Source organism: Zootoca vivipara, chromosome 3 (genome assembly GCF_965207765.1).
Source record: "Zootoca vivipara chromosome 3, rZooViv2.hap1.1, whole genome shotgun sequence".
Taxonomy (NCBI): Eukaryota; Metazoa; Chordata; class Lepidosauria; order Squamata; family Lacertidae; genus Zootoca; species Zootoca vivipara.
The window spans coordinates 107,813,983-107,819,982 of record NC_142586.1 but is presented as its reverse complement, the minus strand read 5'-3'; positions in this window follow the sequence as shown (position 1 = coordinate 107,819,982).

Below are 6,000 nucleotides of genomic sequence, written 5' to 3'. Positions count from 1 at the left end.
TCGCGAGAAGCAATGCTACAGGGAAGTAGGCAGAGGGCCTTCTCGGTAGTGGCACCCACCCTGTGGAATACCATCCCATCAGATGTCAAAGAGATAAATAACTACCTGATATTTAAAAAATTCCTTCAGTAGCACCTTAAAGACCAACTAAGTTTATATTTTGGTATGAGCTTGTGTGTGCATGCACACTTCTTCATACCAAAATATAAACTTAGTTGGTCTTTAAGGTGCTACTGAAGGAATTTTTAAATTTTGCTTCGACTCAGACCAACACGGCTACCTACCTGTACCTGATATTTAGAAGACATCTGAAGGCAGCCCTGTTCAGGGAAGTTTTTAATGTGTGACATTTTAATGTATTTTTAAAAAGTTTTTGAAGCCGCCCAGAGTGGCTGGGGTACAAATTATTATTATTATTATTATTATTATTATTATTATTATTATTATTATTATCATCATCATCATCCATGGTAAGTCTGCGTTTATATGCAAGTTGTTCATATGTTGCAAGTTTGTCTTCAATCCAGTTGTAGAAGGGAGCCGCATTTTTATTTTTCCATTTCATCAGTATCAGACTTTTTGCTGTGGTAAGGGTGCGGGGAGAGTCTACTCATATTGTCCTTTTGTAAGATTCCATGTGCTTGGTATATAATTCAAAATGATATTTTACTCTGTAAATGTAAGGTTATTCCTTACGGGTCTGTTGATAGTTTCAGTTGCCTTCTGCCAAAAATCTTTCAGTGTAGGACAGTGTTAGGACATGCATCTAACTTATATAAATTCAACTATACAGTACGTGCTCGTGGGGGGGGGGAGGAGGAGGCTCTGTAGCCCCTGGAAAAAGCAGTGAGGAACTTTTGTTTTCCACGTTCTTGTTTTCCTTTCCTAGAATTCCACCTGTAAGTTTAAGCTTCCATTCAAGCCATTTCCCCCTTCCTGCCATTATCGCTCTCTGCCTTCCTCTCTCATCCTCCTTTTTTAAAATCCTTGCCCTCCAAGCTTGCACACGGAGCAAGTAGGGAGAGGCAGCATGGAGAAAAGGGAAGACCTCCTTACAGGACTCCCCCACCCATATCCAGCCAGCTTCTACCATGAACCCACTGTCTGGAGGAGAAAACAGGAAATCCCCATTTAACCCCAGTAAAAATGGCAAAAATATATCATAAAAAGGACAATAAGTGTTGGAAATGTAAAGAATCGGAAGGGACTTTCTATCATATGTGGTGGACTTGTCCCTGAGTAAAGGGCTTCTGGGACAAGAATTATAATGAGTTAAAAAAAGTGTTTAAAAACACATTTGTTAAAAAACCAGAAGCTTTTTTACTTGGAAAAACAAGACAAGAGTTACCAAAGAAAGATATTACTTTTTTCCCTGTGTGCTACGGCAGCAGCAGTCTTGGCAAAGAACTGGAAAACTGAAGATCTACCTACGATTGACGGCTGGCAGATGAAGCTGATAGAATTTATGGAACTGTCTGAACTGACTGGGAGACTCCGAGACCGGCGAGAGGAGACAGTGGAAGAAGATTGGAAGAAGTTTAAGATTTACTTGGAGAAAAACTACAAGGTCAAAGGAACAAGGGAGGGGGAAGTATAAGAGGCTGAAGAGGCGAGAAGTAAAACAAAGGAGAGAAATGACTGTATGTTAAATAGTTATTATAGATTCCAGATTCTAAGGAGATTTCTTAATTATTTTATGTTTGTATGTAAAAATAGATTTGGAATAGTAATGTAATAAGTGAACTAGAATGAAGAATGGAGGAATGAAGTAGAAAGTGCCATATTAGTTATAAATAGAAACGTGGCAGGGGGGGGGATGGAGGAAGTCAACAGAGTAAAGGAATTACAGGGGAGCAAAATCTGGTTAAGGGGTATTATATTGTTAAGGTAGAAGAATATGGTTCCCCAAAAAGTGAGCTTGGATGTATCTTATTTTTCTTTTTCTTTTAAATTTTTTTCAATTGTTCTTTTTTGTATTTTTCTTCTTGTTCTTTGTCTTTTTTCTTTGTAATGCTCAGAAAATCAATAAAAGTATTTAAAAAAAAGAAAAAGAAAACAGGAAATCCCCTCTCCTCCCTGAGAGGATTCATCCAGCCCTGCTCACAAACAAGCTTTGCCTTGCAGCGGTGTGTGTGTGTGTGCAGTGGGGGCGGTCTGCCTTGGGTGTCACCATTCAGGGGGGTGACAAAATACCGGGCGGCACTCACCTCGGGGCCTGCAGCGCGCCCAAGCCACGCGTTTCTCCTTGGAGTGATGCGGTGGCTTGGGTGCCCGCAGGCTCTGTGCTGCCCCAAACAGCCCGCCCGCTGTCTCCCCCTCAGCTGCAGGCTGGCTGAATGAGAGGAGGCAGGCAGACTCCTCGGAGACCCCTGGCTCTCCCCGCCCTGCGGGTGGCCGGCCCTGGCCTCGGGCTCAGGGCACGCGTGCCGTCCCAGGCACCCAATCGGCTTGCTCCGCCGCTGCCTCGCAACCAGATGCAGGGAGAGGAAGAGTGAGTTGGAAATTTTTGACTGTGCCCTAACTGTATGCATTTCCACTGTACTGCCAGTTGGCTTGCTCCAGCTTCATCTCCTGTCCTAGCAAAAGCAAATGATCTGTCTGTGAGCAGGGAATGGAACTTGTAGACTAATTAACAGCCAACAAATAACAGTTGTCAAACTACCTGGAAACACTAGTTAAGGGCTATTAAGTGTTCAATGTAAACTAATTTTAATTAGATGCTCTCGGGTGCATGCAGGAACACTCTTTTTCTTATATGCTTTCAAAATAATTTATGCATGGAGGCAGTTGGGCATCTCCGATAAGCGCTCTATAAATACTTAAAAAGGAAAGTAGACTCTCAAGCTGGTTATCTTATTTTCCCACCTTAATTCTTTTCTCTCTCGCTCCTGGTGAGTAGTTGTCCAGTCACAAAGGCAATGCCACCAGAAGACAAGTGTGATCTCTTCCAGTACTTCACAATGGTGGCTCCATTCCTAATTTGTCAGAGTCCATTACAGCTCCACTTCTAATTCACCAGTTTCTATTTTGGGTTCTACTTTGGAATACAGCGGCACCTTGGTTCTCAAACACTGAAAACCTGGGAAGAAGTGTTCCGGTTTTTGAACATTTTTCGGAAGCCAAACATCACTTCAAGAAGGATACTGACAAGCTGGAACGTGTCCAGAAGAGGGCAACCAAAATGGTCAAAGGCCTGGAAACGATGCCTTATGAGGAACGGCTTAGGGAACTGGGTATGTTTAGCCTGGAGAAGAGAAGGTTAAGGGGTGATATGATAGCCATGTTCAAATATATTAAAGGATGTCATATAGAGGAGGGAGAAAGGTTGTTTTCTGCTGCTCCAGAGAAGCGGACACGGAGCAATGGATTCAAACTACAAGAAAGAAGATTCCACCTAAACATTAGGAAGAACTTCCTGACAGTAAGAGCTGTTCGACAGTGCAACTTGCTGCCAAGGAGTGTGGTGGAGTCTCCGTCTTTGAAGGTCTTTAAGCGGAGGCTTGACAGGCATATGTCAAGAATGCTTTGATGGTGTTTCCTGCTTGGCAGGGGGTTGGGCTGGATGGCCCTTGTGGTCTCTTCCAACTATGATTCTATGATTCTATGATCCAATGAGGTTGTCGGCTATTGTTTCCAGGGCACCTGCACCAATCAGAAGCTGTGCCTTGGTTTTCAAACATTTTGGAAGTCAAACGGACTTCCGGAATGGATTAAGTTTGGCGCTTTTGTTTTTGCTATTTCTTAGGCATTTTTGTATTTGAGGCTTTTTCGGTTAATTTGTTTTTGTGACTGTGTGGAACCCAGTTGAGCTACTGATTGATTAACTATGTGACTGTGGAAATGGATAAAAACCATTCAAACAATGACTATCAATGCAGGTAAGAAATAAATTTACCGTATATTCCGGCGTATAAGACGACTAGGCGTATAAGACGACACCCAACTTTTCCAGTTAAAATATAGAGTTTGGGGTATACTCGCCGTATAAGAAATACGACCCGGAGAATAAGACGACCCCCCGACCTTTGAGAATATTTTCCTGGGTTAAAAAGTAGTCTTATACGCAGGAATATACAGTACTTTTAATTTTTATCATCTACAATACTGTCTTATTTATTTTATAGTACAGTACATTGATTATTACTTTCATTTTATGGATCAATGGTCTTGTTAGATAGTAAAATTCATGTTAAATTGCTGTTTTAGGGGTTGTCTTTAAAAGTCTGGAATGGATTAATTCATTTTGCATTACTTTCTATGGGAAAGCACACCTTGGTTTTGGAATGCATTGGTTTTGGAACAGACTTCTGGAATGGATTAAGTTTGAGATCCAAGGTACCACTGTAATAGAATGTTGGTGATGGAATTTGTCTAGTGCAACCTCTTTCTCAGTGCAGGATCTGCTGTTCAGTATGCAACTATGACATCTTAGGTAAACTTTGGGATTTCTGGGAAATCAGACAAAATGTGGGGGACCAACAGCTGCAGAATAACTTAATTCCTGGGTTTGGGGTCCAATGGCTTGACTTTACCCCCAATGGCACACTCTTCCACTGTCTCTCAAGACAACTGGATGACAACACATGCAAGGTGTAAAGTTATTCTCCACTATGGACAAGCGGGAAGCTGGATATGATGAACATTAACATAATTCAGCAGAGCTCTTCTGTTCTTAGCTCACAGCTCATTCTCTTTACCACTATAGTGGTACAGAGTGTATTATGAAGTGGTGATTGCTCGTAGACCAGGCAGTAGATGCCATTCCAAGTGAGTAAGATGGTGGGTGACATCACTTGTGGTACCTTTGATGGTTTTGCTGCAAGTTTTTAGGAGGCCCCTATTCCCCTCACAGAGCTACAATTTCTAAAGTTCCCCATTGCTGGTTCAACTGCTTTGGAAATTGTAGCTCTGTGAAGGGAATAGGGGACCTCTTAACAACTCTCAGCACCCTTAACAAACTTCAGTTCCCAGAATTCTTTGAGGGAAGCCATGACTGTTTAGAGTAGTGTCATGGGGCCTCAGGCCCATTAAGAATGGGAGACTCCTCCTCTCATCTCTAAAATACAGTCATACCTCAGTTTAAGTATGCCTCAGTTTGAGTATTTTCAGTTTAAGTACTCCGCGGACCTGTCTGGAATGGATTAATCCACTTTCCATTATTTTCAATGGGAAAGTTCACTTCAGGTTAAGTACGGACTTCCGGAACCAATTACACTCATACCTCGGGTTAAGTACGCTTCAGGTTGAGTACTCCGCGGACCCGTCTGGAACAGATTAATCTACTTTCCATTACTTTCAATGGGAAAGTTCGCTTCAGGTTAAGTACGCTTCAGGTTAAGTACAGACTTCCGGAACCAATTGCGTTTGTAAACCAAGGTACCACTGTCTAAAGAAGTCCGAGAAAATTGGCATTGCTCCAATAGATGGGCCATGTATTTTAGAACGAATATGTTTCCTTTCAAATAGGAGAGTGCATCCATTTTACATAGAGCTCAACATCTGACGCACAATGATCTCCCACCCCCCCGCTTGAATTGCAACAAAATGTTAGGAGTTCCTTGGCTTGAAGTTTCATTGGGGTGATGGTAGTGGTGGAGAATGAGGACTTCATGCCCCTATCCTGGGTAAAATCATGGTGCTTGGTCTACATCCTCACTGCTTCCCTTGTACACCGTGGCTCAATATGAGAGCCTGTGCAATATACTGTACAGTTTACATTCTTCCAGCTAGCCTGGTCTTCCAGTATCAAATATTCAGAGGCATTTGGATTAAGAACAAATTTATTCCCTAGCCGGAGAACCCCACGAGGGTGTCTGCGAGGCTGAGCTTCACACAGTCTTCTTATCTTGGAATCTCCAAAGCTGCTTCTGAATGCATCCCACCTTAAGCCCCATAATTCCTCATGAATTTAAAACAGAGTGGTAATTATATTTCTTCTGGAAGAACAGCCCTCTAGCGCTTCGGTGGGGCAATCTGTTGGAAAGACAGCACATTTGCACA